This window comes from Rousettus aegyptiacus, unplaced genomic scaffold, assembly GCF_014176215.1.
Source record: "Rousettus aegyptiacus isolate mRouAeg1 unplaced genomic scaffold, mRouAeg1.p scaffold_m13_p_8, whole genome shotgun sequence".
Lineage (NCBI taxonomy): Eukaryota > Metazoa > Chordata > Mammalia > Chiroptera > Pteropodidae > Rousettus > Rousettus aegyptiacus.
In genome coordinates, this window is record NW_023416311.1 from 89037354 (window position 1) to 89061210 (window position 23857).

The 23857-nt window shown below is 36.1% G+C and overlaps 1 pseudogene; it reads right to left on the reverse strand.

Moving 5' to 3' along the window:
• Positions 1-9634: 9634 nt before the first annotated feature.
• On the reverse strand, positions 9635-9753 carry LOC118607221 (annotated as a pseudogene).
• Positions 9754-23857: the final 14104 nt, after the last annotated feature.

Consider the following 23857-nt stretch of genomic DNA (forward strand, 5'->3'; position numbering starts at 1 on the left):
ATCATTCTAGGTATGTATAAAACCTCAGTGTGGAATAATTATATAATTCCTTCAGCAACGCAGCCAGTACATTAGTAACATCCTGATTAGGAGAGGCAGGAGTCTAAAACCTTATTGGGAACATTACTGTGAGCATTGTGAGAGCCTTAACTGTGTCATTTTCTTTCTGTCTCTCCACATTATATAGCTCAGGCCAGAAACATATAAGGAGTTTAGTAAGTGGTTCTAATGGAGACACCTATACCTGATCTGCCTTGTTCCCTCTATGCTCAATTGCTGATGGTCTGTCATGACTTGGCAGGCAGTTTCAAGTTTACATTCAAGCTTCAAATAGCACCGAAGTCATGAAATCTTCTGTAGGAATGAGAGTTTCAAGATGTGTTAGGATAATTAGTGTTAGCTGCTACAACAAATAAAACCTTGCAGACTCATGGACTAACTAAATAAAGGCTTATTTCTTGCTTATTTCTCAGTCTATTTTGCAACTATGGAATCTGGAATTTGTGGCTTCTGTGGTTTTTGTGGATGGAGAAAGACAGGTGGCGGAGGCTCACTGGCTCTCAACTGCCTTAGCCCAGAAGTGACATGCATTTCCACTTAGAATTGTTTGGCTAGAATTTGTCACATGACTCCAAATGTACCTGCAAAGGAAACTATGAGGTATAGAGGAGCTTATAGAATATTTGACGAGTATTAATTGTCTGTGGCACATTACGATTTCTGTAGAGCCCTGGGGATTCCACTGTAGCTTTAGGTACTGAGTTATGAATGCCAAATAATGTAAATGTACAGATGAGCAGCCAGGTAGTTCTGTGGGAAATTCTTTTATTAAAATAAATTAAACATGAAAGGCAATTACAAAAAAAAAAAAAAAATCAAGTCTTCATTGTGCGATGTCATGATTCTCCAGGATCTTTAACTGGACTCTTCCATGGAAGTCGAACTGGAAAAAAACAAAATCAAAAACAAAAAAACCAAAAAACCTGTACAAGCAAGTTCCGTTGCTGATTTTAGGTTGCACATATTTTTAATTGTATGGTTCCCATCAAACCAGTAGAATACTCTCTTTTTAATCAGATATCTGTATTAGTCTGCCAAGGCCGTAATAGTAAAATACAACATATAATGGGGCTTAAATGATAGAAATTTATTTTCTCATAGTTCTGGAGGCAGGGAAGTCCAAAATCAAGGTACCTGGCAAAGGCAGACTGCTACCTTCTCACTGTGTTCACTCTGATGTCTCTTCTTATAAGGACACTAATCCTGTCAGATCAAGGCTCTATCCTTATGACCTCATTTAACTTTAATTACTTCCATAAAGACCTTATCTCCAAACACAGTCACATTCAGCCTATGCATTTTGGGAGGGACGTAACCATCCAGTCTGTAACAGTGTCTAAGGTTTCCTGATGAGAGGTGGCTTCCTTTTGGCTGAGTGAAGAATAAGAACACAGGAGCTACCAAAATATAGAGCATCTTCCTTAAGTCAAAAGGGAGTCAACATTTCATACTAAAGGTCAATCTAGATTTTTGTTATTGTTGTTTTTGTTCAGGACATTGAAATAACTAAGCCTTAAGGAGAACGGTTCAAGTTGTTGTTGCAAAAATTTTAAGGTCTATTCATTTGTCAAGAGATTTGTTGGCCGAATTCTGTCTCTTTCTTAACTGGCTCTGAGAGAGCTGGTTTCATGAATATTGTATGTGGTCACATTTTTGTACAGAATTCTACTGAGTTTAGATCACACTTGTGTGCCTTTTAGCTCTAGGAACTCATGTATGTCTCTAAAGTAATTTTCAAAGTTGTGCCCCTGAGAGACCATGTTTTCATGCTAATGATGGTCCCTTAGAAATCCTTAAAGGAAATCTTCAAATAATAGAGAAATTAATATAAAAATATTATGTTATTTAACTATTAGAACATGTTATGAGGAAACAGTAGATGAAATTAGCCACAGTTCCCTATAGAAACAAGCACAGATGCAGGGGAATATCATTTGATCAACTGAAGCATCTTTGCAAGCCATCTAGGTTGTAGAGTAGCAGGTTGGCAGCAAACTCACACACGTGTTTATTCTTAGCTTTGTCTTTTATCCGTTGTGAGGTTAACTCTTGTGTAATATGATTTTAGCTTTCCCTTACATCATATACCACATTGTTGTAATTGATGGAAGCCACCTTTTAAAATAGCAAATTATATGGCTGAAGGAACATCTTATCAAAACAAGAGCCTTATGAGCAGCATGTCTACTAGATGGAAAGATTTCCATAAACTTCCAGCCTTTGTTCTCACTTTACTTTCTGCCCTGTCCTCATTGTGTTCGAGAGGCTGCTCCTCACAAAATGAGAGTCAGAACCCCTTGTGCTGTGAGGCAAGAGTCAGAATTGTTTACCTTGAGACACTTATTTCCACAGGTTAAAAGATGTTTAATATTATATTAAAGCACCAATTAGTAGTTTTAAAGTTCCTTGAAAAGGAAGAGCAACCATTGTATGCATTTAAGGAGTTATTATCTTTTTAATATTTATAAAACACCTTGAACTTGTTTTTAAAAAATATTTTGTTTAAACTCAGCAGGATGTTGTGATTATTGTTTGAATAATTGAGTCTCCTAAGAGCTGTAATTAGATTAGGGAAACTAGTGGGGAATGGGATCAGAGGCTTGGCTGAGGGCCAGAACTTGGGAAGAGGTGTATGCAGGAGAGGAACTGAATCTGGGAGTAAGTGATTGCAATGGCTTTTTTTCTGCCACTGGTTCTAGATGGCAAGAATATGACAGAGAGAAGGAAATTTTCCTCGCCAACCAGCTAACTCTATAATTTTGTCATAGGTACAGTACTTTCCTGGCCTTAAGTATTATAAGCACAGTACAGAAGGAACATGGTCTTTGGCTTCAGACAGCTCTGGTTGGAATCTTGACTTTGTTTCTTAGGAGCTTTGCAACCTTGGACAAATCACCTAACCTCATTGATCTCAGCTTTCTAATCCATGAAACTGGAGAAGTACTACTTTGTAGTGTTGTATCAGCATTAGAAATAATGTGTTAAGTACTAACTTGTGGGCCCAATTCATTATTAGTGCTCAATAAATTGTATTGATAATCATGGTCATTATTATTAATAGTAACACAAGAAAAGGATGAGGAGGGTAAGTGACTATTATTTGTTTGAAGTCAGGCCTTGCATTGTAATGGTTTAATAAAGTAAAACTATTGATTCTAACAGGTTAGTTTGTTACTCCTTTAAGAAAATCACTATTTGTATTTTGAAAAGGTCTCCTGTAGGCATTACAATAATTTAACCCCAACGATGGCTCTGGTAGAAATTTCAAGCACAGTCAGGTTAGTAGAGAAGAGATTTAGTGAGCACAACTGACTTTTGACTTTCAGGTTACATTTTATGGGGGACAGTGGACATTACAAACAGACATTGGCATTTTATGCTATTTAGTTTAAAAGTTTGGTGTTTGTTGTGGGGATTCACGCAGTACACAAGAAAAGGGTATGATGTATTTACACTAGTGCATTTATAAATCAATCATTGTTGCATTAAGATAAAACAATATTAATCCTCTGTTGACATGTACAATGGGCTTTCTACTCCCATAATGGCACCTCATAGTTTCCAGACTTATGCTGTTACTGTTTTAGAGAAAATTAAAAAAATATATGGATATAGATATTTTAGACATAATTTAATTTCCCTGTTGATCATACTTGTCTTTTTAATTACTGAAATAACACATATATTTTACAAAATCCCAACAATTCAGAAGTATGTAAAATAAAAATTGAATATTTTTTACCCCAAAGAAATTCATATAATTTTAACTTTGAAAATTTTATGAAAAAGTTTGAATCCACATTTTACTTTTCCTTGACATTTGAAAGATAATGAGGGGTCTAGTGACATTCTGGCAAAGGTTTTCAAACTCTAAGCATTTGAAACAAGCAAATTGTAATCTCTTTAATCCATGGATTCTTTCAGGAAGCATAGGGTGGCAGTATAAAAACACGAGCTCTGGCCTGGGACTTTTCACATAGGTGTCAGTGATTTGTCACACATGAATACGTGGCAGAGGAATTTAAAATTTCCCTTTAGGAATAACCAACCTCATAACACACCAATAAAAAGTATTCCTACAGAATAAACCTGTGGCCACAGTGTACGGCATTTTGTTGTTGGGAGGAGTGCATTGACAGTGGCTTATGATTTCAATGCTCTTTGAAGGCAAAAAGATGACATTAGGCTTTCAAAGTAGAGTTTTCTCTGAGGTTCCATTGCTAGACTTCTCAGTGTGGAAAAGAAGCGAGACTTATGGAAAACGTGGTTGAGCATTGCTGAAGGCCTCTGCTGAAATTATTACTGCTTAAAAGCCTTTATAAAAGACCTATTAGAGTTCTTAGCTCTTGGCCAGCAGGAGCTTGTAATTTATGATTGCATGGACGGCAACAAATATTAAAGACAGGTACAGTTGAGAAAGTGTTGAACAAAATTTTAGATGTGCTATTGTATATAGGAAGGAATAAATGTATCCTAGAGAGTGGAATGATTATGATAATAATTAGGAACTTTATTAAAAAATTTCTTTTAATTGTTATCCTTTCCTTCTTTCTTCAAAGGAAGGATTAGGCCAGCTTTTAGGGATATGTTTCAGTTATCTGTTGCAAACTATTCTGAAATTTAGTGGCTTAAAATAATAACAACCAACTGTGGACTGAGCTCAGGTGGGTGGTTCTTCTGCTGGTCTTGTCTGGGGTTACTCATGGAGTTGCAGTATCTGGAGGCTTTCTAGGGCTGGAAGTCCAAAATGGCTTTACTCATGTCTGGTACCTCAGCTGAAATGCTTGGAACAGAAAGGGGCTGGTTAGGGATCTATCAGTCTCAATCTCTCTCTGTCTCTCTCTGTCTCACTCTGTCTCTCTGTCTCTGACTCTGTCTCTGTCATCTCTGTCTCTCTGTCTCTGTCTCCCTCTCTCTCAGTCTCTGTCTGTATCCTTCCCTTTCTTCCTCCCTCTCTCCTTCTCTCCTTCTCTCCCTCCTTCCCTCCCTCCTTCCATGTAGTTTCTACAGCAGAGTACCTCTCTGCTTTTCCTAGTGGCTTAGGGCTCCAAAGGGGATGAAAGCAGAAGCTTCCATACCTCTTCAGGCCTAGGCCAGAACTGTCAAAGTGTCACCATATTCTATTGACTAAAGAAAGTCACAAGGCCAGCCCAAACCTATGTCAGAGGGAAAAATAGACTTAATTTCTTGATGAGAGGAATAGCAAAGAATTGGGTCATCTTCATTTTGCCACGGAGTATAAAATATATAGCAAGGTACGCAATAATAACTTCTAAAAGTTGCTATTAAACTTTCTGATTGAAGGGCAGCTATCATATCTGATATGTTTACACTCAGTGGAAACAATACAAGTGGTCTAATTTCAAAGGCCCCAAAAGGTCAACTTACCAACTAGCTTGGCTTAAGGTTTACAGTTTTTCTGATCAGAATTACTTATAAAATTTTATAACATTAGATTTGGGAGAGAATTTAAAGATCACCTAACCCAATCAAATTCTGACAAAAACAAGCATTTAAATAAGATTACAGACATTAATTTGTAGCATATCGATATAGCACATCTGCTGGCTATTTTATTTATATGACTAATTCCTTGTAACTTGGGTTGAGGACAGGATCTAGGGAAATAGTACAAAGGACAGAAACATTTTACATGGAAGAGAAAAGGAAGGAAAATATTTAGAGTCTGGGGTGTGTTCACACCCTAGTAAGGGCTTAGGAGGAAACACAAAGCACTTAAACTTAAGGAGGGATTAGAAAATCTTTAAGATGTATTTTACCAAGATTATAATTTTGCCTGAGAGAGAAACTTTAGAAGTGATTTACTACAATTCTCTTCCCATTAGTCAGAGGGAAGACTTCTTGGAAGAAGGGTTTCAATACCCTTGGAAATGAGAAGCGACTTTCTTATAAACTACTCAGTTAGTATGGAGAGATGCTTAATTTTCCTCCTAGAGATTGTCTTCTTCATATCCTTGTATTAGCTCAAGATTTACCAAAAAAGTATTTATTTGGCTAATCCTCACCTTCATCTTTCTATAATTTCTCTTCCTCATTTCCTTAGAGGAGGAGGGTATTAATCAAATGATCTGAGATTGTGCTGCTCACTGGCCTCCACTGTTATTTTTGGAATGTATATTTTGGTGTGGGTTAGCATTCTAAAGTGTGTGTTTATAAAGCCAAGCCTGCTGGCCTTCAGCCCCTGGGCTTGTTGAAATTCATTTTCTATTTCATTCTGCAGTTGTCCTTACCTGCTGGGCTTAACAGCTTCGGTCTTCTAATTTTCTGAAAATTATGGAAATGCTTTGAGGTATCAGCATGCCTCAATATGCTCTCAGGGAAGCTTCAAGAAGAGCTAGGGTCACTGTGAAGGCAATAAATTTCAGCTGGAGAATGAAAAAGCTATAAAAGAGAAAATAATAGACAAGGGAATTCCCCTTGAAAGTGATAAAACTAAGGATCCCCTCCAGGCCCCCCAACTCTGCCCCTGAACTGCTAAAGGTGCTGCATTCTTCTTCACACAGTTTCTGGTCTCCGTCTTTTTGTGGACCAGCCCAGTGTCCACGCCAGGAGCTATTTCCGTCTGCAGTTTCTATACGGGATAGAGCTCCTTTTTGTGAAATTAGCTGCATTCTTTTGGACCTTATTAATTTTTTTTCTTATATGAGTGCTGCAATCCTGAACTTAGAGAATTTGTGAATCTAATGGGTATGAGAAAAAAATAAACCCAATTCAATTAAATACTTTTTTTCCCTTAGACTCAGAATATTTTCACATAATCTGGAATTATTTAAAATGTCTTAGTATTGGGGGGGGGGGCAAAATATCCAGGCCCCAGCCTGCTTCTTAATGGAAAAGATTTATGGAATTTAGAGGTAATTTGCAACTTTAGTTCTGCTTCGGTTGGTGCCCTTATTATTGAATTAGCTAAAATATAAATTATTTAATGAGTTGAAAAGACAAATTTCCTGGTCCCACTTGTTATATTTTCAAAAACTTCAGATTTCTATTTCAATAAAAAACAGAGACGTCACTCCAGTTCTATGCATTTTAATTTGTGGGACCCTTGATTGACCTTCCCAGGAAAGCTGGACACTATAGATGTGTGCCTGTATTGGGGTACAATTTTTCTTTTGAAACTTCATTAAAACACAACAGGGGTAAATCAATACCTGTTGACTCACAGTTTTGGTTTCTCATGTGTTCCTCTGATCTGATGAGATGGGTTTTTAACCCATTTAGTACCATCAGAAAGGACACCTCTGGCTAGAAATGTTCCTGGCTGTTTTCAGTGTCTCTAAATTTGTCTTGTTTTCTTCATTTCCCTTCCCTTTTCCTATCTGGTCCCTGGAGGACATGTTGGCTCAGAGATCTTCTAATCTAGTCAATACCAAGAAATCTAGGTGGTCATCAGAAAACGTGGTATCTTAGGGTTATGAACCTCAGAGAAATGACAGTGACTTTAAAACAATTTAGCCAAAGGGTCAAAACACAAGGTCTGCTTTTCCGATTCCATGGGAACCTGAGCTAGCATGGGCCTGCTATGAGTGTTTTCTGAAGTTGACTCACTTACACGGACCTAGGTAGGTTTGGAAGGGAGGGGATGTGGCATTCATAAAATAAGTGAGAACTCGTGCATTTTCCATTAGCTAAGGGAAAGTGAGAGAAGAGGTAACTTCTCCCGCCTGAGTCTCTGCCCCTTGTTAGCAGATATCAGATTTTAATGATAATGTCTTAGAGATTGTCGCTCTTCCCACACTTAGCTGAGACTCAAGAAACAGGCTAGGACAAGAGGCCTAGTTGTCAACCAATTTTGGTCAGACTCAGGATGGTTTAGCCATTTTGGGAAAAGAAAGCAATTTCGCCTGGAGACATTTCTGTGATTGGTAACAGTCTAGCGGGTCAGAGGGACAAGTAGCATGTGACCTGGAACAGCTTGTTAACTTCTGGTTGGTGGTTCACAGAAGAGGGGTAGGGGTGGTAAGGAGGTATGTAATCAATCATGCAATCAGTGGGCTTCAATGAAGAGAGAGACAGGAGATGAGAAAGGAGAAGGGAGGAGAGCGGAAAAGAGAGACTCGGCTTATGGAGGTTTTCCAAGGGAGCAAAAGTAGAAGAAAGGACTAGGGGAGTAGAGATGGATCCTTGAGGGACTACTGCTCCTAATGACATTTCTAATAATCCATCTTCTGTGATAAGGTATCATCTGAATTAGAACAATTTTGTCTTCTTTCAAAGTTATGAGACACACGTCTTGGTGTCTGGCATGCAGCATAATGTTTTTATTCTCTGGGATATGTTTTTTTTTTTTAAATAAACTTTGCAAATTCTGTTGTGTTGCTCTCTTGACTGCTTCCCTTCCTAGTCTCTCTTGAAATCACTTCATTTAGACTTCCTTTCTCCTCATGCCACTGAAGCTTTTCTTATTGAGGTCTCTAGTGTGCTCTACATGGTTAAATTCTGTGGTCAGTTCTCATTCCTCATCTCTTTTGATTTCCTGACAGCATTTAGCATAAGTTTTCACTCTTTCCTTCCTTCCTGAAATACTTTCTTCACTTGGCTTCTGGAGCACCAACACTTCTGCTTTTCTGCCTGTCCTGTTGGCTGGCCTTCCTCATTCTCTTTGCTGGATCTGCCTTTCTTTTTTTTCTTTCTTTCTTTCTTTTTTTTCCATTATCTCTAACTATGAAGAATGCCCCAGAACTCATTCTTAGAACTCCTTGCCCTGTACTTTCTCTCTGTCCCCTAGCTCATCTCATGTACTCTTCAGGGCCGGCCAATCCCCCAAATTCCAAACTCTGAAATTCAGTTGTCTACTCGTTTCTAGTTGCATATTTAACGGGCATCCCAAATTTAATATTTCTGACTCTAAACTCTTGATTCCACATTACCCCCGCCCCCAAAGAAACATGTTCTTTGCCTGCGCTCCACTCTCAGCAAATGATACCCCTCTCCACCCAACCACTTATGCCAAAAGCCTTGGCGGGAATTCATGATCTTTTCTTTATCTCATATCACCACACCTAAACCATTTTTACAGCTGACTAATCTTAACCATCTCTACCACTACCACCTTTTTTCAAACCGCTGCCACCTTCTCTTGGACCATCGCGGCCTTCATAACTGATCTCCCTGCTCCCATCCTTGTGTTTATTGCCACATTTAATCTATTTGGTGAAATGCCTGCATGTGTCTTTTGCTTATCTTTCTACTGAGTATTTTGATTTATTTTCTGTTTGCAAAATAACTCACTCAGTTTACAAAATGTCGATGTCTTTTCTGTTTGCAGAATAACTCGCTCAATTTAAAAAATGTCAATAATTTCAGAAAAAAGTCAATAAAAAGTAGAAGATCCTGTTGTGAACCAACTTGAGTTTTGTTAGTCATGCTAAACCTTTAGGTTCTTTCTTTTTGATACATAACAGCAGTCAGAAAAGATATTTATTTATTTATTTATTTATTAATTATATATATATATATAAAAATAATTTTTTTTAGGCGAGGCAACTCTTGGTTAACCGCACAGATTGCAAGGATCTTGTCAGTTTACAATCTCTTATTTTTTTATTTTTTACACCTATAGCACCTGGTCTTCCTAGGTGGTCTCCCATCCAAGTACTAACCAGGCTCAACCCTACTTAGATTCCGAGATCAGATGGGATCAGGCTCGTTCAGGGTAGCATGGCAGTAGACACAGAAAAGATATTTGAGGTGGCAATGGTTAGCTTCTTTCCCACAACCTCACTACCATATTATAATGTCTCAGATTAAATTCTACTATATATTCCAAAATGTAGTCAACAAATATTCATTAGCAAGCAGGTACAAAACCATTTATAAACTTATCTGTAGACTCCATGAAGTCCCAATAATCTGTTCTTTCATGTTTCAGAGTACACATTGGCATGTTTCTGTCCTCTAATCTGTCTCATGTCATCAAATCAATGACAGGGTATAGCATGTATTAGGATTAAGTTCCATCTCCTAAGGGAACAGGATGTTGTCTTCTCTTGTGCATGCAAAAGTGGACAGATCTTTAACAACTCTAGACAATCCATATTCTTTGAATGCCATTAATTGCACCAATGGGAGCAAATTTTTAGCATGAATCATACAAATAAACAAGTTATTAGATTCACCAGTAAGAACCCATTTGACATAATGTGCTAATTAGCAAAGAATCAGTTGTCAATCAAAAGATGACCAGCAGAAAGACTTAGAGTAGCCACCCGTGGAGAATGGTCTTTTCTGACATAATGCCAGCTGAATTCTTAAAAGAATTTTGCTGACTATCTGAAGAATGAAAGTTTGAATTAAGCAGCACTTATATAAGGTCACAATGCTGATACTGAAGTATTTTAAGGAAAATAACAATGACCATAACAGACTTTTTTTTTTTTTTTTTTTTTTTTGCCAATTGAGTGGGAAAAACTAGAAATAACTACTGTTAGATATATACTTCTTTGATAAATGCCTTAACTTTTCTGGATAAAAACTAATTTACTTTCATGAATTATAAAGCAAACTCCTATATAAAGAACAAACATCAGTATATTAAGGAAAAAAAAAAACAGTAATGTCATGAAACAGGACATATATTGGCACCTTTCTGAATGGTCCCACCTAATCTAACCCTTTTCCTTCCTCCTGTAGATAAGTGTCCTGACAAGGATAGCAAGCTGTTCATGTCCTTGTTTTCACTGTAGTTTTACTGCCTAATTATGTATCCCTAAACAACGTGTTGATTTGCCTTAAAAATTAATGGTCTAAAAAAGAAGCATTAAGAAAAAGTGATCTGTAAGAAAAGTTTAAATGAGTTACATTTTTTTCTACCCCATCCAACTAACCTTATAAATCAGCTTATGCTCTCTATGCCCCCATCAATCAGAAATGGTTCTTTTTGCATTCAGTTGGCATGTGGCCCATTTATCCCACATATTACCCAAGGAAGGATTAATAATAAAATGAGTACATACATTAGATATCAGGTGAACCTTAATTTTTTCACATAGAGCATTTTATACAATAACCCTAGGAGGTAAATATTGCAATATTATCAGCCTCATTTTATAGATAGGAAATCAAGCTAAAGACGTTCGATAATTTCCCCAAGATTATATATTTAGTTAGTGGTAGATCCAGCTTTGAATCCAGATTTGACTCAAAGGTGTGTGCTCTTAATAATTACTAGAGTTTATTTCCACATCCCAGGGGAGTGGTCCAAATACAGCTCTAGGAAATTGCTTTGCTTTTCTCTTGACTCAGGGAATGGGTCAGGGTTCAGTTGTGAGATGTAAGGGAAATAGTGTCAATCAAATCTATTTGAATCCCAGCTCTGCCTTTTACTGGCTCTGTGACCTTTGTCAGCTTACCTAACCTCTCTGAGCCTCGGTTTGTTTTCAGTTAAATGGGAATATATATTAACAATTACCTTACAGAGTTCTTGTAAGAATTACAGGGGTCTAGTATAATGCTTGGCATGTTACATATACTCCACAGATTCTCCTCTAAGCTCTGGTCTGGTTTGAAGAGCCGTGAACTCCTTTAAAAAAAGTTATTGTGAGTTTTAGTGGATAGAACTGTAGAATCTGAATGTTGGAAAAAAACTTACAGATCATCGAATGCAGATTTCCAAAACTAGCTGTGTGTCATCATCATGTGAAGAACTCTAAAATATGCTAATTTCCAAGCTCCAATGCCAAACAATACTGATTTAGTAGATTTGAAATTCCATTGATAATGGTGGACATATATTATTATATTTTTGTCAAAACCCATGGAATGTACACCAAGAGTAAACCCTAATGTCTACAGACTTCTAAACTACGGACTTAAGGTGGTAATGATGTATTAATGCAGGTTTATTGATTGTACCAAATGTACCACTCTGGTGCAAGACGTTGATAGTAGGAAAGGCTATGTGTGTGGAGGGGGGACAGGGAGTATATGGATATCCAACTTTGCTGTGAACCTAATACTTCTTTGACAAATAGTTTATTTTAGAAATGGTTCCACAGAGGATTCAGATGAACATTCATATTTGGGACCAACTGAACTCTCTAGTTCACCACCTGGGCAGAAGCAGTTGCAGCTGCATCACTCTTCTCAGAGTCATTGCTTCCTTCCTGTGCCTCTTCAGGAAGCTCGCTGTTCTCACAAAGCCAGTTCCATTATCGGAGAACACCAGCATTCAAAAGTTCTTCCTTGTATAGAATTGACGTCAGCTTTATTGTAATTTCCAATCATTGTGCATAATTTCTCCCACTGGAACTATGCGGAATAAATCTAATTTATTTCCCACACAAGTCCATTCACATATTTGAGGGCAGTGGTCAGATTCCTCTTATCCCTCTCTCATCTCAAGTCTTCTCCTTTCCAGGCTCACCTTCCACAGGTTCTTCCTCTGATAATATTTTTCAGGCTATTACCAATCCTGGTTAGTAGCTTTCTGGTATTTACATTTACAAAATATTAACAATACAGCTGGCACAGGTACAGCCCATCAGAATGGAGACCTAGTATGCCTGGCATTAACTTCTTGGTTTGGGGAGGGCGTGAGGCACAGATGCAAGGGGCTGAAATAGCAGAAGGCTCTAAGTAGCAGCTATTTACCAGCTGGCACTAAAACGTCCAGTACTTTAACAAACCGGCCATACTGGTGCATGCTTACTGAAAACGAGCCTAGTCAACCTCCCTCTTAGAACATAACTCCAGTTTAGAATGTGATGCTCTAGAGGTAGTCCGAGGCATTAGAGTGGAACTGTCAGCTTGCAGACATCTGCATCACCCAGTGGGCTATATGTCTGGTGGTAAAACAAATCTAGGAAATATTTCCAGCTGTGAAGGCATTTTTCATCTCACTTCTTTATTGCAATTTTGTATTTGACTTTTAAACCTGAATGTAGGTTCATTTATTATGTGATTTATGGTTCATTTTTTTGCTGTCTACTTCAGACCCTTGGGTTGGTCAGTCATCGTGTGCTCCTGATTTCATCCTGTCTGATGTTGATGGATTTTGATATTGTTATTGGTAACAAGGTTGCAGGAGGTAAGGACACTTCAGCCACACTACTAGAGACCTTTCCACAGCAAGTGTTCATGCATTCTGACCTGGCTGTACTTGGAAATCACTGGGAGAATTAAAAAAAAAAAAAAAAAAAAAAAAAAAAAAAAAAAATATATATATATATATATATATATATATATATATATATATATATATATATATATATATATATATATATACCTAGACTCTACCCCAGGCCTCTTGAATTACCATCTCCAGGGTGTCAATTTTGACAAAGCTCCCCTGATAATTGTGACTCGTGGTCAGGTTTAGAGACCAGTACTATAATGTATGTTCTTTACATATTATTTTCAAACTTTAAGAATGCACACTGAATAGATGTTTACTCCTTTTTACTGAATTTTGTGAAACCTAATATTTTTAAAAGTCATCTTTATGCTCTTTAAAAAATAATATTAGTGTTAATATCCTTTTTAACTTCAAGTCATCGCTTCCCCCTGAGGAGAATTTTTCAAATGAGAAAATGGAAACAGTTAAGTGTCTTGTGTCAGCTCATCTGAGCATGTTCTAAAAGTTTTTTTTTCCTTTTTAAGCTCTCCGTTCAACCCATTTATTTTAGTTTGGGTTTTTCTGAATCTACAACCTTCTATGAAAATTTCAATAACATAATTCTAAAAGAATTGTCTTTATCATGCATTGTATTTTCATTGCCCTAACTGATGATATACTGATTTGATTTTATGTATTTAGCAAACACTTACTTAGAGCTCACCATGTGACAGGCACTGTTTCTAAGAGTTTTACAAATGTTAACTCATTTATTGTTCATAATAGCTCTACGAAGTAGTAGTATTGTCTTTATTTCTCAAATGAGGAAACTGAGGCAGAAAGGGGTTAAGTAACTTGCTGAAGTCCTCATTATCAGGAGAGAATGGATCTGTTTTCAGAATCTGTGCTATTAGCTACTAGCAAATACAAAAATTGATAGCAATAAATCTAAAGTAGTTTTAAATTTGATGTTTTATTCTTTTTCGGTGTTAATGGACCCAACAAATGTCACATAAATAAACCAAAACTGAAAGTGGCAGTGGTTACCATCTGGACTGTTTATTTTCATTTACATAAATTCATAGGTCCTGGACATTGAATTCCATATAGAAAATTCTCCATTTTTAAAATAAATATCCTGGCTTTATAATGTCAAAAATGTATTTTGGAATGAATAAGAGAAGTGGAAGTACATGAGTTTTATTCTTTATGTCTTCAATATAATGAAACAACAACTGACAAGGAGATAAATTAGGACTTCCAGAATGTGGCCTCTAACCCTGCCCTTCATTATATCTGTTTCCTAGCAGAGTTAAGTTCATTTCTTTTATGTTCCTGTTACTTGGCCATTCATTTGTTCTTTCGTTCACTCAACAGATATTTTTTGAGAACCAATCATATGTCAGGCTCTGGGGAAAGAGTGACAAGAAAAATCTAGATCCCTGTCCGCATGGAGCTTAGAATATAGTGGAGGAAAGATATAAACAATCACAATGTAATGCATAACTAAACTGTGTATAGTTTGCTCCATCCTAGAAATTATCACAGTGAACTGTAAATGTCGAGGTACCTGTCATCTTTGTTCTAATTCTAAGATATTCGAGGGTAGCTCTAGGTGTCTTTGTGCTTCCAGGGCTTGCTAATTCTGACGTCCACTTACTGCTTAATTATATGTTAAATTAACGAGTGAATTAGCTTTTTTCTAAACATGAATCTAAAATGATTGGGCTATAGTGATTCCAATTTTGTCTTTATATTTCAGAATGTGGAAAGATGTTAATTCTAGGAGCAGTTCAGGAATATTTTACGTGCTTAGTTAATGAAGGAGAAGATGTTTTGGCTGATGTCTTTGGTAAACCAAAGACAATTAGAAATTCATCATTTTCTTTTCTTAATATAGAAAACAATATAGAAGTGAAAGCAATTTCTCAAGAACTGGAGAGACATTGAAGTTTTTGAGCTTACAGAGACATTAAAGATTGCTCAGTTCAACCTCATGTATTGTCAAAGAGGAATCTGAGGGACAGAGGAAGATAATTTAATCAAGACCACACAGTTAGTAATAGATCCACAGCCAGAAACTGGGCTCTGTACAGTCTTCTTTAAGACAAAACAAAACTAAACTGAACAATTAAGTAGAGCTTTTTTCTTTTCATTTTAAAAGGAAGAATGTAATTATGAATTTATTTTCCTATCACAGCTTACTAAATTTTTAAAATTTTATTAGTCTATTGATTGATTGACTAAAATGGTCACATTATTCTTCTTATCTAATGACAAAAGCAGACTTTGCCAGAACACAGATTGTTCATACAGATTACAATTATTTTGTTCATCTGCTCTTCCTTCTTGAAATGGCTAGTCCAGAAGCTCGTAGAGTAAGTTATGGAGATTGTGGTCAGTAGGAAGATCAATGGATTCAAAGGCAGATTGCACATGAGAATTAAATGAGCCAGTACAGATGTGCTTAAAGGAACAGCAAAATGCCAACTGGCTGGGCTTTTCTGCACAATAAACTTAGTGAGATTGTATACATGCAGATTGCAAAATGCATTTTTGTCATGAAAAAATGAATCTAAATCATTCTCTGTTTCACACTTCTATATAGTTTTTATCTTTTCTGGAAATTCAGGTGAAACTTATTCTGAGAACCCTGCATTAAATAGTTTCTATATTTTAAATTATCTGTGAGACGGTGAAATTATTGAGTCCTAGAACTGGGTTTCTTTTCTTTCAATTTCCATCCCTTGCTTTCACTGATTTATGGATTGATTCATTCATTCATTTGCTCTTCAAGAATATTTTGAGCATATCTGTGCCTCTGTATTATGCCTGATCAGGAAACAAATATGAGAATTAACATTGACAGGACTTAAAGTTTATTTGGCTCAGCAACACCAAGAAGTATCATGGCAGAGCCCAGTTGTTCTCCTTAATGTCCTCACAAAGGTTGTGGCCTCCGAAAAAACAATTTTTCTTTAAAACTTATTACAGAAATGTCATCCAGTGACTTCTGTAAACAATTTAGAAACTCTTTGTATTTTTTATTGTAAATTGTTTCTGAGGTAATGTTAATGTTTGCAAATCTTCCAGAAGATTACTTATGTTCTAAATATACTTCTTTCAAGTTCATATTTTAGTCTAACTTTTAGGTATTAGGTGATTAAATGTTATTTATCCAATTCAGGGTTTTATATATTATATGTGTGATCTGAAGATTTCTGAGAAGGTTGGGGGTGGGGCGGTGGTTGGTAATTCAGAATTATTGCAAGAGAGCTGCAATTTCATATGTATACCCAAACTTTGTCTCTGGTAGGATAAACATATGACGCCACACATAAATACACATGTACCAAAAGTATGCAGATGCTGCTGAGGTTAATAAGGTGCAAGTTAATTTTAAAAAATGATTCAATTTGTGATTACTTTTTATCATAATGTATTTCCCAATCAATAATTATTAAATGTTCAAACACTATCATGCATATTATCAAACATTTCTGATATTAAAAAAGATTTTCATAATTCAAGAAGACTTGAAGCCACGAACATAAAATATATTTCTCAGTAATCTTCTCTTTTTTTCTTGGTGAGAAGTCCAAATCTTGTTTGTACTCCTCAACGTACCTCTCATCGGCTCAAGCATTTTAGTTCCTATCTTTATACTTTTTCTAATACCGTAATGTCTTTTCAGGTGAGGTGATAGAAATTTCACAGAATGATTCTTGTCACTCAGAGGTGAGATAATAATGTTATGTTTTGTTTCTTTCAGATTTTCTGATTATATTGTTTTCTGAGTTCTTCCCTCAGCAACTCACTGGTTCTGTCTTCTAAGAAAGTGAAGTTATTATTCCTTCTTTGAATTGGTTTTGTAGTTTGAAACTAAGGGATGATTTCCTGGGATACCACTTGGCCTGACTGCTCAGCCTTCCGCTCCTATTCTTGATTCCCCCTCATGATCCCCAATTAAACTATCATTTACACCTACATTTTTTTTTCTTTTTAAATCAACTTCCTTCTCCACCTGTATTGGCTCTTTCCCCTGTTAACATCCTTTAGCTCTCACATCTTAGAAATTAAAACCTTCTCTTAACCTGATATCTAATTCCCTGTCACCCCTTTCTTTTTTCATCGTTATACCAGCACTTCTTAAATTAGTATTTACCTTCATCGACACTTTCTCACCTCCCATTCATTCCTCCACTTGTAACCATCTGCCTTCTGACTTCATCTTTTCACCAAAACTACTCAAGCTTAGGTCAAAATTGAATTCTTCTATTTCAAAATCTAACAGACACATTTATTTTTTATTTAAGTGCTGCTTCTGCAGCTCATGAGCAACTCATCTTTGATTGGGTCCCGCTGTCACATTCCTTCAAGGCTTTCCCTCATCTTACAAAGCAATTTTTTCTTTAACTGGGGCTAACTGCTATAGATCCTTGAGATTCAGTGGGTCACTAATTTGGGAAGCCATATCTTTCTCTTAGCATCAGTCTGAATGATCTTTATAATAGCTTGTACCACATTCTATTAAAACATTCGTGTTAATTTTTGCTTTGGATAAATATTCTTGGTTCGATATACATAAATTAGAAAATCTAGTGAACATGAAAAAAGAATCTGTAATAACCTCGTAACCTAGAGAAAATCACTGCTGGTATTTTGGGTTTTATCCTTTCAATGCACATACGTACACACGTGTTGATGTAAGCTGTTTTTTTTTTAAAAACATAATCATAAATATATCTGAAATATTGTTTCATAATCTGCATCATCATTTTTAAGGCCTCATGTATCCAGTTTGGATATATCCTAATTTATTTAAACTCTTCTCTTTCCAAGGTATTTAGAGTGCTCCCCTCCTCTCACTTCTGTTTAACATACTGACGTAAATATACTTGTACGGACATCTCTGTAAGTTGTCCTATTACAAACTATGGATAAATTTCAGAAGGAGTTATTGAGGCAGAGGGTATTTTCAGTTTTAGGACTTTTGATATATTTAACCAAATTAGCCTCTAGAAAAATATTACCTCAGTTTATAAAAGTAGCTGACCACATACTATTGTAATTGCTGGCTTATTTGTTCATCCTCCTCCCTAAATTTTTGGTGCCTGAGTGTGATGATGGTGGAGATTCCTATCAGAGTGCCTGACAACTACTTTTTGAAAGAACCAATCTGTGTGTGTGTGTGTGTGTGTGTGTGTGTGTGTGTGTGTGTGTGTGTAGTTTCTTTGTAGTTTCTTTCCAAAGTCATGTCTGACTTTGGGAAAAATTTCCAAAAGTAAATAAATTAGGATATGTTTATAAGTGGAATACACTGCAGCCATTGCAGATGTTGATGTAGATGTATGGCAGTTGTTTACAAGGTTGTTACCCAAAAATAATAGGCTCTAAAACAATATGTATAGTATGATTCCATTTTTGTCATATATTTCTATGCATAAATTACATTTACAAAATTAAAATTGAGATGTACCATGTTTGATTATCTGTGTTAAAAGAATGCCTGTGAACCATTTTATAACACATAAATAAGCAATTTAAATAATTACTTTTACCAGTTATTTCCTCCATCATTCCTCCTTTTCCCTTCACTAAGAGAAAACAAGAAAGAGAGGGTTATATTCCCAGTTTAGCCACCATGTAATAGAATAGTTTATTCGGGTTTTCTTGTGTAACTCCTTTAGCTGTATAATAGAAGTAATTATGCACATCTGTATCCTCTTCTGAGGAGTATTGTGAAATAATAGAGATTACTTGGTATTCTTGGGAGGAAAATTAGTGTAGTAATCCTGGATATTTTTATGAATTATTAATATCTCCCTACCTTAATGTTTCAAAATGACTCAGGGTTTAATGTGACTTAATGTGTGTAACAGGAGGCTACTTAGGAGGAAAGGAAGGGATCTGATAAGCTATAACACAATACTATAATAAAAGTTATTTTTATCACTTTAGGAGACTGCGGAATTTTGTTCCTTAGCATCGTTATGACGTAATGATACACAGTGTCTTCTGTACATTCTTTTCTTCCTTTCTGGTAATTTTGCCTGTTTAAACATAAAAAGAAAAAAGTTGTCTTCCTTCTGATTGTGTTAAGAGAGAAAGTTCACAAATTTCAATTCACGTGCCTTTGTTTTCCACCCTTAAAAAGCTCCAACTATCTGGAAATATCTGAGGTAAAACAATTTCTGTTTTACATTCTATCTACAATAACATACTTGCCTTTCCTTTGATGAAACACCAAAATAGAAAAACGAATAATTCTATTGAAATTATTAGATAAATCAGTTTCCAGGCAGAACTCATAAAAATTGCTTCAGATTGCTGGCATCAAGGAATAGTTAATCTTTTTGCTAAATATTCAGGAGATAAATTACAATTTTTATTTTATTTTAAGCATTTTAACTTTTCAAGAAATGTCTCATCCATGGCAGTAGAAAGGTTGAGCTAATCTTATTAATCAGCATAATGATAATATTGTTCAATATACTGTACATGTACTACCTCATTTATTATTGTTGCTATTATTTACTATTTGGTTCTGCTATTTAATAATTTTATGAATTTATTGGCTTTCTCCTGTGCTCCATACTTCCTGGCATTTGTACTTAATTATAAGTACTTCGCCAAATACATGGCGACAAAGAGTGAAAATAGCAGAAATAAAAACAATATAACTCGAGGAAGGTGAATGGCACAGGGGGCTGGCAATGTCTGATCTCGTCTTATGAGTGGAGTGACATACTTTGTTGTTCAAACTAGGACAGTTTCAGCTATGACAGAGGGAGCTCACTGTGCAGTATGCTAGGATGAAGTGAGTAAACAGACTTTCTGGGGCAAACTGGAACATATAGTCACCCTACTTAATAGGAGGAATAATAGGTAGCCACTGAAATATGCCTTGTTGGGTAGAGGAAGATTCAATACTTTCTATCTGCCTTGGAATATGATTATCTCTATTTATAAAGTCATTCTTAGAGAGATTTCTCATCTAGAGCTCTGAATTCATTTGTTAATACCTTGTATTTCTTTTCTTTTTTCTTTTCTTTACTCTTCTCTTTTCTTTTCTTTTCTTTTCGTTTTTTCCTTTCTTTTGTAGCTTAAACTGTAGGGGCGTAAAAAATATAAAACTTTTCCAAAAAATATAATATTTTTCCTCTCACCTTCTAAGTTTCTTCTAGCTGGGCTAATGATCAAATTAACAAAGATAGATTAACAAAGGGACATCAAATTTTAACACGCGCGCATGGGGAATTCACATAGACACGAAAAGTACAAAGACACTGAAGCAATATTGGGTATATTTGACATTTTAGACAAAGGAGAAACGGAGGAATGGGGTATTAGATTTCACAAGTGAGAATGGGCAATTCACAGGTGGTTGAGGAAGAGTGGAACACACATGGCAGGCAAAGTCTTGCTAGCAACTCAGAAACATTTGACAAAAGATACCTAGCTAACAGGCTCCTAGATGAAGCCTTACTATTTCCCATACTTAATTTGAATTAGGCTAAGAATTATATCTTAAAATTTCCTTCCTGAAGCAGGTTTTTCTTTTTGAATCTCTTGGGAAGGAAAGATGGAAAGGTCAAAGGTTTTTTCTGAGTCTAGTGTTTCTTAATAGCCAGGTTAAAATAAATCTCTCAAAAGGCAGCTTCAGGGTGTCAAAACTTTGGTCCCCTTTAATACATTGTAATTTAACTACCTTAAGCCAAAAGAGAATTTATAACAGTCATTGGCAGAACCCTAGGAACATGGCCTCAGATGCTGTCACAATTCCCTGTGTCTCCAGCCTCTGCTCCTCTCTGTGCATCTGACTTCCCTGTTTTTCAGCCCTCATAGATCACTGCTTCTGCTTCTCCAGTCAAAAGTGGGAACTTGGCTGTTGATAGTTCATAAATCTTATATCTAACAGTTACAGCCTCCCAAAAAAGACTGCCTCAATTCCTGGTCTTTTATGTCTTAAATTCCCCAAATTACTGAATTTGGTTTAGAAGCTATGATCTACATCCATCAGCTTTGACTTCAGGTAAAGTTATGGAAAGACAAGGAGCCTTCCTTGTATTAATAATGGGAGCCAAAATCACCTTTAATCACCAGGTCCTAGAAATATCTACTCCTCTGAAAGTTTTACTAGATCATTGGGTAAATAGAGATACAATTTCAAGTTTCATTCCTCAAAATTCATGGAGCACTGCTATGTGCTGGGTGCCAGTATATTAAGCTGAGTAATCAATGTCTATTTTTACAAAGAAGTTACAGACACATAACAGTGAAGGATGTTATAGTAAATAGGGGCCCTAGAAATTACGTAGCCTACTGGGTGTCATTCTGGGTTCTGCAGAGCCTTAGGTTTTGCCAGGGTTTATCTATGGCCATCTTTGGGTACAGGGAGGAAACAGAGGAAGTTAAAGGGGAGACAAAATAATAGAATTCTGTTTCTGTCTCGATCATTTCAGCCAGAGCAGCTCCAAACTATTATTTGTTAGCTCTTTTGAAGTTTCCTCCTTGTTACGAATGAAGAAATTTAGGGATAGTGACTATCTGAGGTCAACAACAACAGTGGGCTAAGAAGGCACAAAAATAAGATACTTTCATGTGCAATACCAATGAGCTGCATTGTATTCTTTATGTTCTGCATACTCTTTTTAGGAGAGAGTTTAGCTTTCATCATATTTCTGAGATCCTCAGCCAAGTTAGTCATATTGCACTCTGGTGTCCCTGTTATAGGCACTGACTAATGGCAAATGTGATGACTTTGGGGCTATTAAGAAATTGTAGTCATTGAGTATGATGTAAATTGCTTTGACCTTTATTAACATTGTTGTCAGACCTTAAACTCTTCTGAGTTTTTACCTGTGTCTCTAGTTGAAGTCCTGAATTTATAGTAAAAAAATTCCAAGGTTACCTTCTTAGCAACTGACGAAGAATTATCATACAAACCCAATTCCTTGTTTCCTTAACAAACACTATGATAGAGAGAAGATTCTGAGTTAGGGGAAACCACTCTTTATGAATTCTAGCTATTTGTGTTATAACACTATAATTCTATAGTCTCTCTTGGACATTACATTTAAAGAAAAGATACATCTCATTCTGTGTTTCTAACATTCCAGCTCATTCTGCCTTTATATGTGAAGATAATCAGAGGACCTAGAAACTCAAGTATTAAGTTATTAAGTCAAAGGCTAGAACTATTTAGCCAGTATTATAAAAATTATATTAAATTATTGACCAAATGACTACAATTTGTTCTAGTTGAGATTTAGAACTCAAGACATGGACTTTTCTGCTGTTGGAGTATTGGACAGAGGCAAGGAGGCAGCCTTGGACTTTTAAGATTAGGAGGCCTCTGCTGAGGCAGAGGAGAGAGAGGGAAACAGCTAAATTCAATTAGAGACTAGTAGGAGCAGATCAAATCTGCAGCTGGAAGTGATCATCTAGCAGCTGCAGCTTGAACATCATGGTGACTGTAACCCACACAAGAAAAACAGAATGTGGGAGGCAGTCTTTTTGCAATTTCCTTATGCCAGTATCAAAACAATGTTAAGGCTTACTGATATTCTTCATGAAAGAGTAAAGCTCACGAAAAATAGATTTTGATGCATTTTTTGTAGAAACAAAAATACTAAAAATGACTTTCATTAATCAAAATTCCTACTTCTAGCTATTTAATGTTTTATTTTTTTAAATTTTGCTATGAAAAAAATATTGTGACAAGAATTTTTTTTTTGCTTATTTCTTATTGAACACATCCTAATTTTCTCCTTAGGATTAAAACCTAGAATTTCCATTGCTGGGATGAATGGTGTCTATATAATTAATATTTTTGATGTATATAATCAAATTATCTTTTAAAAAACTATTGCAATAATGAAAAATATTCTATGAATTTCTTACTGTTTGTTGGGGATTCACAGAAATTAAGACTACATGATTCCTTCAGTGACTCCTAAAGTTAAAACTCTCAGGGGAACAAATGGATCATTTCTATTTTATTATCTTTTCTGAGCATTGTCTCCTTGCCAAGGACATAACTTTTTTAAGGTCAATATTCAGCCTTCTCTTCTGCTCTGTCTGCCTGTGTCCTAAGGCCACAACTAGGTGAACTATTGAGCCAAATCAGGATAATCAAATTCTTTCTCTTGAGAATTGGAACCAAGAGGCTTAACGTCTAGACATTTGGAGAATGTAGCTAGACATTCTAGATCCCAGAGCCCTAAGGTCTTGTAGAGCTAGGGCAAAGGGTGGACATGTGGAAAACTATAGATAAGTTGAGGTAGAGGGCCTTTTCTATAGGAGGAATGTAGAAAAAGAAGCAAATGCTGAACATCAGAGACCACATAACCTGAGAGAGCCAATGGTACAGCTTCTGTGAGTTCCATCGGTAGATTGTATAGTTTGATTTATCTTGTCCAGAGGTTCTCAAACTTTAGCGCACATCAAAATTACTTGAGGGGCTTGTTGCAGGCAGATTGCTTGACCCCACTCAAGTTTCTGATTCAGTAGTTTTGGGGTAAGACTCAAGAATTTATATTTCTAACCAATTTTCAGGTAATGCTTGATGCTTCTAGCCTTGGGGCCATACTTGAGAACCATTGAACCAGTAAGAATGTGTAAAAGTCCCTCAGAGAAGAAAATGATACAATTTCTCACATTTTTACTAGTTGCTCTTAGTAAGAGCTTAGAATTAATTCTTTCCATTTTCCTTTTCTC